Genomic DNA, 13,150 nt, shown 5'->3' with positions numbered 1-13,150 from the left:
GTGTTTGATATGCTTCAGCGGCACACCATTAACATTTTTGGACTGGGTTGAAGGCTTGCGGTGACTGCAACAGATGGTCGACTCCTTTCCAGCAGGCTCCACCCCCTCCTGGAGGACTCCCCCACAGGTGTCAGCCTCCCCCACCCCTCCTCTATCACTAATTAATGATGAGCAGAGGCCCGACTGCCCCCGACCTCCTTGTTGTCAAAAAAGAGCTGCATCTGTCCTTTCTTTTAATCCGCTTTACTCCTCCTCTGCTCATTTTCTTGTTGCTCTGAAGGATCTCCACCCAACCCCCCCCCCCCCCCCCCCTTTCCATGCCACCATCACTCAGCACCTGTATGGATCCCACTGAGAGGAGATAAGGGGGGGGGGGGGGGGGGTCAGGTAGAACAAAGAGGAAGAAAGCGCATGGACACGGTGGGAATTCTTGACAGCTGTTTGGCGCAGAAGGCAATCTCCTCTCCCCGGTGCCATATCCAAGAAGCACAGAACAAATAGAGAGCGTCTGCAGCATGAGAACGGGAAAAGGAAGAGAAGATCTTCAAGAAAGTTCAAAGGGTTAATCAGACATAAGGCAGAGAGGATGAAAGAGCAAGAGAGGGAGAGAGAGAGGAATGGAGGAGGAAAATGCACCCTTTGATAGAATAATTGCTGCCAGCCCATCTCCTTTGCAAACTGGAGAAAGATTATATGATTACTCAACCCAGTCTCACATTTTTTTTTCGTGCTCCTGTCACAAAATGATTCAAATGTTTTTTTTAACTCACTATTACTAACCCTACTCATACCCCCAAACATAACCATAACCACCCTCGCCCCACCTCCCGGCTTCACTTTTAATTTGTGCAGCCGTCACGGAATGTATTACATAGAATGAATCTGTGCTGCTGTTACGACAATGTGGTGCTTTTCGTGACAATATCACAACAAATAGATTAATGTATATTTCGTGCTGCTGAAATCACAACATGTTGTGAGATATGGTAGGATTTACTCCCATGTAGACTTTCAGAGATGCTTTGCTGGAGCATTTTGTTCCATTCAGCCTTTCTCCACTGTTCCACAGAAATCCATAAACCAATAAATACGGCATGGTCAGAGAACCCAAGTTCTGTATTCTGCGAGACAGTGAGATGAGTACATGAGGATGTGTGAGTGAGAAGGCAGAGAAAGTGAACGTCAGCATAAGTCAAAGCACTGTGGAGAAGTAAAAGACAGTCAGAATCCTTCATCCCAGGCTCAACACTCGGTACGATGTATCTTAGGTAAAGGAGATGGTAACACTTTGTATTGACTGCACGCTATAAACCATTAGTAAAGCATTTATAAGTGTAAGTAATACTTAAGTAACGACTTGTAAACATTTACAAAGCGTTCTTTTTTATTAACTACTCATTGGTAAGAACATAAATACATGGCTTAATAATTATTAATAACAAATATGTGATGTCTTTATAAAACATTTATAAATGATTTCTTAATTCTCTATAAACCATTTAAGAAAAGTTGCTCATTAATAGTTCATCATTTACAAATGTAAATCAGGACATTATTCATCAGTGATAAAAAAATACTTTACAAATCATATTTTGTACTGTCTTACATTTTTTCCTCACAATTATTAAGCCTTACTAAGCATTAATAAACCATTAGTTGATGCTCCAATGTATCAGTTATAACATTTGCAAAGATTGCATTAACTACTTATTCTTAATCCTCAGTACTTTATGTATCATTTGTTAATAATGTGCAAAGCTCAAGTCTCTTTTCCCCTATGACTATAAGTATGCCGTTTTAAAAAAAACTTTATCTTTTCTTGAAGGTTTATAGAGAATTAAAAAAATTATTTATAAATGTTTTATAAAGGCATTAGTATTTGTATTAATAATTATTAAGCCATCTATTTATGTTCTTACCAATGAGTAGCTAGTAAAAAAAGAATGCTTTGAAAGTGTTTTACAAGTAGTTACTTAAGCATTTACTTAAACTTTATAAATGCTTTACTAATGCTTTATAGTGTGCAGTTAATATAAAATGTTACCAAGGAGATGTTGCAGACGTGGATCCAGATCATATTTTCTGACATTACCATTCTGCAACACCATCCAGAAACTGCTGAAGTATCTTGGTCCACAGCAACAGTAGTGCAGCAGATAACTGAAACAATCCTTCACTTGGTGATGCAAGCATCAGATTTGACATGAAGTTCTTCATAAATCAGTGTTTGAGAAAAAGTGCTGGCCACTTGAAAATCCAATATGGCGGCCAGGTAAGGGTCAATGAAGAATTGCACAGGGGTCAAATCTAAAAATGCTCCAATCATATTGAAGCTATACCACATTATGTGTCTGATCATAAAGATTGGAACAAGTATAGTTTGGATGATCTATGACTGAATGTTCTGGAGGTATGGGGTAAAAACAGCAAGAATGGTAACAAAGGTCAATTTCAGTTTGTAGAGGAGTCAGAAGTTAAAGTTGCCCCTATTTTGGTAAAACATGGCGCAAATTATTTGTTGAACTAATAGGATTAATAAATGGAATAGTTTTGACTGTGTTGAATGCTTGGTTTGCAAAGTAAATGTCAAACAATGTCGACGTCCACGGATTCTATGGGCATGTGACAGATGTTACCTGTAACGTAACAACTGAGCATGACAAATGGTGCAAACTATTCCTGATGCTTGCCATCACCAAGTGAACAATCTTGGCCAGAACTCATACTTATCTGCTTCACTACAGACAAATTCTCAGGCCAGAAGGACCTCTCCTTAAGGTATCATGTGAAAGACCCAAGAAAAACTGTGAGAGCCAGGGATTCACTGATCCTTGTCACACAAGAGCTGTTCATTTGGCTTGTCGAAGCAGGCAAGGATTGATTATTGTGTTGCACTTTTTTCTGTGTGCGGAAGTCACTTTTCTAACACAGTGTTTCCCTGGGGGCAAGTTTAATAGCAGATGGGAGCACATATGCACACATGGCCTCTACTGTTACTTAACATAGGACTTTTTAAGTTCTAAAAATAAACAAAATGGATAAATAAACATGTGATGGATTAATATATTGATGTTATTTCATTCAGATTCAGGTCCAGTGCTGTAACGAGGGTTAAGGATATGATTCCTTCTTTATGTTTCTCCAATGCCATATACCAACACACAGGGCAGAGTAGCTACCTAAACTCTGTGAGTGAGATAGATTATCTCGTCAATAGTTGTATATCCTCATTGAGGACAACTTTGGATGCTGTAGCTCCTCTGAAAAAGAGAGCCTTAAATCGAAGTGCCTGACTCCGTGGTATAACTCACAACACCGCAGCTTAAAGCAGATAACCCGTAAGTTGGAGAGGAAATGGCGTCTCATCATCTCATCTCATCACTAATTGAAGAAAATACACTCAACAAAAATATAAACGCAACACTTTTGGTTTTGCTCCCATTTTGTATGAGATGAACTCAAAGATCTAAACTTTTTCCACATACACAATATCACCATTTCCCTCAAATATTGTTCACAAACCAGTCTAAATCTGTGATAGTGAGCACTTCTCCTTTGCTGAGATAATCCATCCCACCTCACAGGTGTGCCATACCAAGATGCTGATTAGACACCGTGATTAGGCACAGGTGGCCTTAGACTGTCCACAATAAAAGGCCACTCTGAAGGTACAGTTTTGTTTATTGGGGGGGATACCAGTCCAGTATCTGGTGTGACCACCATTTGCCTCATGCAGTGCAACCACATCTCCTTCGCATAGAGTTGATCAGGTTGTCAATTGTGGCCTGTGGAATGTTGGTTCACTCCTCTTCAATGGCTGTGCGAAGTTGCTGGATATTAGCAGGAACTGGTACACGCTGTCATATATGCCGGTCCAGAGCATCCCAAACATGCTCAATGGGTGACATGTCCGGTGAGTATGCCGGCCATGCAAGAACTGGGACATTTTCAGCTTCCAAGAATTGTGTACAGATCTTGCAACATGGGGCTGTGCATTATCCTGCTGCACATGAGGTGATGTTCTTGGATGTATGGCACAACAATGGGCCTCAGGATCTCGTCACGGTATCTCTGTGCATTCAAAATGCCATCAATAAAATGAACCTGTGTTCTTCGTCAATAACAGATGCCTGCCCATACCATAACCCCACCGCTACCATGGGCCACTCGATCCACAACATTGACATCAGAAAACCGCTCACCCACATGACACCACACGCTGTCTGCCATCTGCCCTGGACAGTGTGAACCGGGATTCATCCGTGAGGAAAACACCTCTCCAACGTGCCAAACGCCAGCGAAGGTGAGCATTTGCCCACTCAAGTCAGTTACGACGACGAACTGGAGTCAGGTCGAGACCCTGATGAGGACGACGAGCATGCAGATGAGCTTCCCTGAGACGGTTTCTGACAGTTTGTGCAGAAATTCTTTGGTTATGCAAACCGATTGTTTCAGCAGCTGTCCGAGTGGCTGGTCTCAGACGATCTTGGAGGTGAACATGCTGGGATGTGGAGGTCCTGGGCTGGTGTGGTTACACGTGGTCTGTGGTTGTGAGCTGGTTGGATGTACTGCCAAATTCTCTGAACGCCTTTGGAGACAGCTTATGGTAGAGAAATGAACATTCAATACACGAGCAACAGCTACTGGTTGACATTCCTGCTGTCCGCATGCCAATTGCACGCTCCCTCAAATCTTGCAACATCTGTGGCAATTGTGCTGTGTGATAAACTGCACCTTCAGAGTGGCCTTTTATTGTGGGCAGTCTAAGGCACACCTGTGCACTAATCATGGTGTCTAATCAGCATCTTGATATGGCACACCTGTGAGGTGGGATGGATTATACTCAGCAAAGGAGAAGTGCTCACTATCACAAGATTTTAGACTGGTTGTGAACAATATTTGAGGGAAAAGGTGATATTGTGTATTGGAAAAAGTTTTAGATCGTTGGAGTTCATCTCATACAAATGGGAGCAAACCGAAAGTGTTGCATTTATATTTTTGTTGAGTGTAAGAACAACCCCAGGTTTCTTTCAGCACTGTAGCCAGGCTGACAAAGAGTCAGAGCTCTATTGAGCCAAGTATTCCTTTAACTTTAACTAGTAATGACTTCATGACTTTCTTTGCTAATAAATTTTAACTAGACTAGAGAAAAAATTACTCATAACCATCCAAAGACATATCGTTCTCTTTGTCTGCTTTCAGTGATGCCGGTATTTGGTTAGACTCTTTCTCTCCAATTGTTCTGTCTGAGTTATTTTCATTAGTTACTTCCTCCAAACCATCAACATGTCTATTAGACCCCATTCCTACCAGGCTGCTCAAGGAAGCCCTACCATTAATTAATGCTTCGATCTTAAATATGATCAATCTATCTTTATTAGTTGGCGTCTGTACCACAGGCTTTTAAGGTGGCAGTAATTAACCATTACTTAAAAAGCCATCACTTGACCCAGCTATCTTAGCTAATTATAGGCCAATCTCCACCTTCCTTTTCTCTCAAAAATTCTTGAAAGGGTAGTTGTTAAACAGCTAGATGATCATCTGCAGAGGAATGGTCTATTTTGAAGAGTTTCAGTCAGGGTTTAGAATTCATCATAGTACAGAAACAGCATTAGTGAAGGTTACAACTTATCTTCTTATGGCCTCAGACAGTGGACTCATCTCTGTGCTTGTTCTGTTCGACCTCAGTGCTGCTTTTGATACTGTTGACCATAAAATTTTATTACAGAGATTAGAGCATGCCATAGGTATTAAAGGCACTGCAGTGGTTTGAATCATATTTATCTAATAGATTACATGTAAATGGGGAATCTTCTTCACAGACTAAGGTTAATTATGGAGTTCCACAAGGTTCTGTGCTAGGACCAATTTTATTCACTTTATACATGCTTCCCTTAGGCAGTATTATAGACAGTATTGCTTAAATTTCATTGTTACGCCGATGATACCCAGCTTTATCTATCCATGAAGCCAGAGGACACACCACCAATTAGCTAAACTGCAGGATTGTCTTACAGACATAAAGACATGGATGACCTCTAATTTCCTGCTTTTAAACTCAGATAAAACTGAAGTTATTGTACTTGGCCCCACAAATCTTAGAAACATGGTGTCTAACCAGATCCTTACATTGGATGGCATTACCCTGACCTCTAGTAATACTGTGAGAAATCTTGGAGTAATTTTTGATCAGGATATGTCATTCAATGCGCATATTAAAAAAATATGTAGGCCTGCTTTTTTGCATTTGCACAATATCTCTAAAATTAGAAAGGTCTTGTCTCAGAGTGATGCTGAAAAACTAATTCATCCATTGAGCCTGGTTCTGCTGGAGGTTTCTTTCTGTTAAAAGGGAGTTTTTCCTTCCCACTGTCGCCAAGTGCTTGCTCACAGGGGGTCGTTTTTGACTGTTGGGTTTTTCTGTAATTATTGTATGGCTTTGCCTTACAATATAAAGCGCCTTGGGGCAACTGTTTGTTGTGATTTGGCGCTATATAAATAAAATTGATTTGATTTGATTTGATTTAGATTTGACAAGCGAAAACATCAGTTGGATTCAAATAGAGAACTGAATAGTGGATGTTTGCAGGAAGCCCTTAACCTTGTGGTGTGTGCCAAAAAGACTTTTAAGTTCCAAAAATAAATGTACACCACATTCACAAACACTAAGGTACCACAAACAGTCACAATAAATACTAAGAATTTTTCTACATGCTTCCTCCCAAGTAGATCTTTAATTTGTCCTTTTTTAACCCAAGCTTTCAGTCCAAATATGTCTTGATCTATTTGGAGTAAGTGTGCAGAAAGTAAAAAAAAATAAGCAAGATGGGCAAACGTGTGATGGACAACAGATGCAGATGAACATGGATTGCTAACCCAAAGTGTTGGAAGCACAATAAAAATGTGAGTCCCTTTGATTTTTTTCTTTCATCAGCTCTTTAACTTTTTTTGTGCACTGTTGTAGTGTTATTGTTGGACATTCCCTTATTTAGTGCTTTAATTTTTGGCAAAGATTTTTTTTATAAATTATTATTAACATGTACATGTTGCAGACATTAACAAGCAAAGCTCTTCAGCATCTCACCATGTCATTTAAGTCCTTCAGACTTTTTTTTTAGTAATGCTTCAGGGGAACATTAGCATGGCTAAAACCTTTCAGCTTCTGCGGGCTCTGTTCCCCAGGCTCCCCACCTTTTCAGCATTTTTCTTTATTTGCCTCTCACATGCCTGGAAGCTCTCACCATCTAACCAAGTTTCTTTCCACCAAAACATCAATCTAGGCTTGCATCTCAGATGTACTTTCTGGCAAATTGTAGCTGAACATTCAGGTCTTCTTTTTAAGAAAATCCTCCTCTACACCCACTTCATCAGGAAGCTGTATTTTATATTTTTAATTAGTTTATATCAAGTTGTAGACATTTGCTTTCAGTTTGAGTTTAAGGAAGATAAGTGTTCCAATACTTTGCATACAGTAAGAAACACTCTGTGGCATGTGTATTTTTAAGTGAAATGCATCATCCCGGTGTCACTCAGAGAGCAAAATTAATCAATCAATCAATCAATTTTTTTTATATAGCACCAAATCACAACAAACAGTTGCCCCAAGGCGCTTTATATTGTAAGGCAAGGCCATACAATAATTATGTAAAACCCCAACGGTCAAAACGACCCCCTGTGAGCAAGCACTTGGCGACAGTGGAAGGAAAAACTCCCTTTTAACAGGAAGAAACCTCCAGCAGAACCAGGCTCAGGGAGGGGCAGTCTTCTGCTGGGGACTGGTTGGGGCTGAGGGAGAGAACCAGGAAAAAGACATGCTGTGGAGGGGAGCAGAGATCGATCACTAATGATTAAATGCACAGTGGTGCATACAGAGCAAAAGAGAAAGAAACAGTGCATCATGGGAACCCCCCAGCAGTCTACGTCTATAGCAGCATAACTAAGGGATGGTTCAGGGTCACCTGATCCAGCCCTAACTATAAGCTTTAGCAAAAAGGAAAGTTTTAAGCCTAATCTTAAAAGTAGAGAGGGTGTCTGTCTCCCTGATCTGAATTGGGAGCTGGTTCCACAGGAGAGGAGCCTGAAAGCTGAAGGCTCTGCCTCCCATTCTACTCTTACAAACCCTAGGAACTACAAGTAAGCCTGCAGTCTGAGAGCGAAGCGCTCTATTGGGGTGATATGGTACTACGAGGTCCCTAAGATAAGATGGGACCTGATTATTCAAAACCTTATAAGTAAGAAGAAGAATTTGAAATTCTATTCTAGAATTAACAGGAAGCCAATGAAGAGAGGCCAATATGGGTGAGATATGCTCTCTCCTTCTAGTCCCCGTCAGTACTCTAGCTGCAGCATTTTGAATTAACTGGAAGGCTTTTTAGGGAACTTTTAGGACAACCTGATAATAATGAATTACAATAGTCCAGCCTAGAGGAATAAATGCAATGAATTAGTTTTTCAGCATCACTCTGAGACAAGACCTTTCTGATTTTGAGATATTGCGTAAATGCAAAAAAGCAGTCCTACATATTTGTTTAATATGCGCTTTGAATGACATATCCTGATCAAAAATGACTCCAAGATTTCTCACAGTATTACTAGAGGTCAGGGTAATGCCATCCAGAGTAAGGATCTGGTTAGACACCATGTTTCTAAGATTTGTGGGGCCAAGTACAATAACTTCAGTTTTATCTGAGTTTAAAAGCAGGAAATTAGAGGTCATCCATGTCTTTATGTCTGTAAGACAATCCTGCAGTTTAGCTAATTGGTGTGTGTCCTCTGGCTTCATGGATAGATAAAGCTGGTATCATCTGCGTAACAATGAAAATTTAAGCAATACCGTCTAATAATACTGCCTAAGGGAAGCATGTATAAAGTGAATAAAATTGGTCCTAGCACAGAACCTTGTGGAACTCCATAATTAACTTTAGTCTGTGAAGAAGATTCCCCATTTACATGAACAAATTGTAATCTAGTAGACAAATAGACTCAAACCACCGCAGCGCAGTGCCTTTAATACCTATGGCATGCTCTAATCTTTGTAATAAAATTTTATGTGTCAACAGTATCAAAAGCAGCACTGAGGTCTAACAGAACAAGCACAGAGATGAGTCCACTGTCCGATGGCCATAAGAAGATCATTGAACCTTCACTAATGCTGTTTCTGTACTATGATGAATTCTAAAACCTGACTGAAACTCTTCAAATAGACCATTCCTCTGCAGATGATCAGTTAGCTGTTTTAACAACTACCCTTTCAAGAATTTTGAGAGAAAAGGAAGGTTGGAGATTGGCCTATAATTAGCTAAGATAGCTGGTCAAGTGATGGCTTTTAAGTAATGGTTTAATTACTGCCACCTTAAAAGCCTGTGGTACATAGCAACTAACAAAGATAGATTGATCATATTTAAGATCGAAGCATTAAATAATGGTAGAGCTTCCTTGAGCAGCCTGGTAGAATGGGGTCTAATAAACATGTTGATGGTTTGGATGAAGTAACTATTGAAAAATAACTCAGACAGAACAATCGGAGAGAAAGAGTCTAACCAAATACCGGCATCACTGAAAGCAGCCAAAGATAACGATACGTCTTTGGGATGGTTATGAGTAATTTTTTCTCTAATAGTTAAAATTTTGTTAGCAAAGAAAGTCATGAAGTCATTACTAGTTAAAGTTAATGGAATACTCAGCTCAATAGAGCTCTGACTCTTCGTCAGCCTGGCTACAGTGCTGAAAAGAAACCTGGGGTTGTTCTTATTTTCTTCAATTAGTGAGAGTAGTAAGAGTCCTAGCTTTACGGAGGGCTTTTTTATAGAGCAACAGACTCTTTTTCCAGGCTAAGTGAAGATCTTCTAAATTAGTGAGACACCATTTCCTCTCCAACTTATGGGTTATCTGCTTTAAGCTACGAGTTTGTGAGTTATACCACAGAGTCAGGCACTTCTGATTTAAAGCTCTCTTTTTTAAAGGAGCTACAGCATCCAAAGTTGTCTTCAATGAGGATGTAAAACTATTGACGAGATACTCTATCTCACTTACAGAGTTTAGGTAGCTACTCTGCACTGTGTTGGTATATGGCATTAGAGAACATAAAGAAGGAATCATATCCTTAAACCTAGTTACAGCGCTTTCTGAAAGACTTCTAGTGTAATGAAATGTATTCCCCACTGCTGGGTAGCCCATCAGAGTAAATGTAAATGTTATTAAGAAATGATCAGACAGAAGGGAGTTTTCAGGGAATACTGTTAAGTCTTCTATTTCCATACCATAAGTCAGAACAAGATCTAAGATATGATTAAAGTGGTGGGTGGACTCATTTACTTTTTGAGCAAAGCCAATAGAGTCTAATAATAGATTAAATGCAGTGTTGAGGCTGTCATTCTCAGCATCTGTGTGGATGTTAAAATCGTCCACTATAATTATCTTATCTGAGCTAAGCACTAAATCAGACAAAAGGTCTGAAAATTCACAGAGAAACTCACAGTAACGACCAGGTGGACGATAGATAATAACAAATAAAACTGGTTTTTGGGACTTCCAATTTGGATGGACAAGAGGTTATTTAAGTCCTTCAGACAGCAAAATTAAGAGATTATTTAATCAACAGCTGTCTGCTCATTTAAAAATCACTGGAGACACATGCATATATAAGGAAACCTGAATTAAAGGAGAAATGCTTCTTTTAACAACCTGGACCTCATTTCTGGCATAAAATATGGTCATTTACTCACCAATATAACTTTGGTGTCATTATTAATCCATTGTTCAAACGACGTGTTCTGTTCAAATCTGAGACAAACATTTTTCTTCTTCTAGTAAGGTGGATTAGAACTTTTTGTGGTACACAGCACCAACTACTGGACAGAAGAAACCTAGCAGTCAGTGTGACTCACTGATTTCAAAATGTAGCTCTTTTCATCCAGATGAGCGGTGCCGTGACATGTCAATCATCTGTGTCCAATCAGATTTCAGGGGAGTCCAGCTCCGCTGTAGCGCCACCCATGCCAGATAGTGTTCAACATTTGATATTTTCTGTTTCACTGTGGACTCAAAACTTGGCACTTCCTATCTTAGTGTGAACTTCACACTGAGTTAAATGGACTGCATTTATATAGCGCTTTTCCATCTGCATCAGATGTTCAAAGTGCTTTGCACATCAATGTCTCACATTCACCCCGATGTGAGGCTGCTGCCATGCAAGGTGCCCACTACACACCGGGAGCAACTTGGGGAATAAGGAACTTGCCCAAGGGCCCTTAGTGATTTTCCGATCAGGCTGGGATTTGAACTGAGGATCCTCTGGTCTCAAGCCCAATGCTTAACCACCATTACCTCCCCAAAGTTCGTCTGTCAATCCAGGAAATGTCGACCCAGGAAGTGTTTCACATTTGACATTTCCTGTTTCACTGTGGACTCAAAATTTGGCACTTCCTGTTTGAGACTCCCTGTACCATGAGCGAGCTTTGCGCTGCTGCATGGTGCTTTACTCATAATATTGATTATTTTTGGTATGTCAGTCACAGGACCTCTCAAAGTACTAAAAAAACAAACAAACATGCATATTATAGTCTGGAAAATACGGTAGAGAAGCTGGAAACGATCATTCAAGATGTATCCTTGCACGATAGATAGATAGATAGATAGATAGATAGATAGATAGATAGATAGATAGATAGATAGATAGATAGATAGATAGATAGATAGATAGATAGATAGATAGATAGATAGATAGATAGATAGATAGATAGATAGATAGATAGATAGATAGATAGATAGATAGATAGATAGATAGATAGATAGATAGATAGATAGATAGATAGATAGATAGATAGATAGATAGATAGATAGATAGATAGATAGATAGATAGATAGATAACCTTGTGAATGGAGGAATGATGAGGCAAAAGTAGGCCACAAATTTTATTCTCCAAGAGTGTCAGCTTTTGTGACAGGGTTATGATGAATTCAGTGAGATGATTTGATGGAAATACTGAAAACTGCAAACAAGACAGGAGAAGTAAAAAAAAACCCATAGTGTTGGAAGCACCACAATAAAAATGTGCGTCCATTTGATTTTTTTTTTTCTTTCATCAGCTCTTTAACTTTTTGTGCATTGTTGTAGTGTACTTTTATTGTTGGACATTCCTTTATTTAGTGCTTTAATTTTTGGCAAAGCTTTTTATAAATTATTATGAATGTGTATATATCGCGGACATTAACGAGCAAAGCTCTTCAGCATCTTACCATGTCATTTAGGTCCTTCAGACTTTTTTTTGAGTAAATGCTTCAGGGGAGCATAATCATGGCTAGAGGTAAAAAAAAAAAAAAAAAAAGTAAACACCAATAAAATTATCAAGTACCATATCAACGTTATCCAGGAAAATACAAAGCAAAGGACATTACAAAACTGGAGGAGACATCTGAGGAAAAAGGATCAGAGTAAGAGGAAAGGATTATGGGAATCATATTCTATGAGCAGAAAGAATTTAAAGTGACAAAAGTGTACCATTTTCTGTCGTTCACAACAGCAATCTTTGTGTGTCCACTGAATGAATGATTTCTTTGCTTTTTAAATTATTCTTCAGAGACGACCACATTGGATACAAGTCTATTTTATACTGTGGACTCCGTCATCCAGTGACCATGAATCGGTTCAGCCCGAGTGCTGTTGCTACTTTCCACCCAAAATTATTTACATTTGCACACCCAGTGCCCACATTCTTTAAATATTCATTTCCTTCTACCCATCTGTGCACCCATGAGTGTGTTGACACTAATTTGTGGTGTTCTCAGCTTTAGAAAAGGTCTGGTGGAAGATGGAGGCAATCAGAGGGTTGTCAGAGCAGGAGGTGTTGCCAGAGGCACGCTAATGCTTCACCTGACTGACTGACCACTGCATCCGCAACTTTGCATACAAAAGCATTTCCTTACCATAAATACTCACACTTTAGTTGCTGTGTGCTAGTTAGATCGCTGGTCTCTTACAGGTACAAGGTTTATTGAATGTTGAGCCCAAAATATAACAATAGTTATTTCAGTAACTACACACAACCCCTTTATATGTGCTTTCCATCTTCAAGATAGGGTTCTTTATGTTATCCTCTAACAATTTTTATGTAGGTCATATGTCAGGATGCATATTCATGAACTCATTGTA

The sequence above is a fragment of the Thalassophryne amazonica genome, chromosome 1 (assembly GCF_902500255.1).
Source record: "Thalassophryne amazonica chromosome 1, fThaAma1.1, whole genome shotgun sequence".
In the NCBI taxonomy this organism is placed as follows: domain Eukaryota; kingdom Metazoa; phylum Chordata; class Actinopteri; order Batrachoidiformes; family Batrachoididae; genus Thalassophryne; species Thalassophryne amazonica.
Note: the sequence above shows the minus strand (reverse complement) of the source record.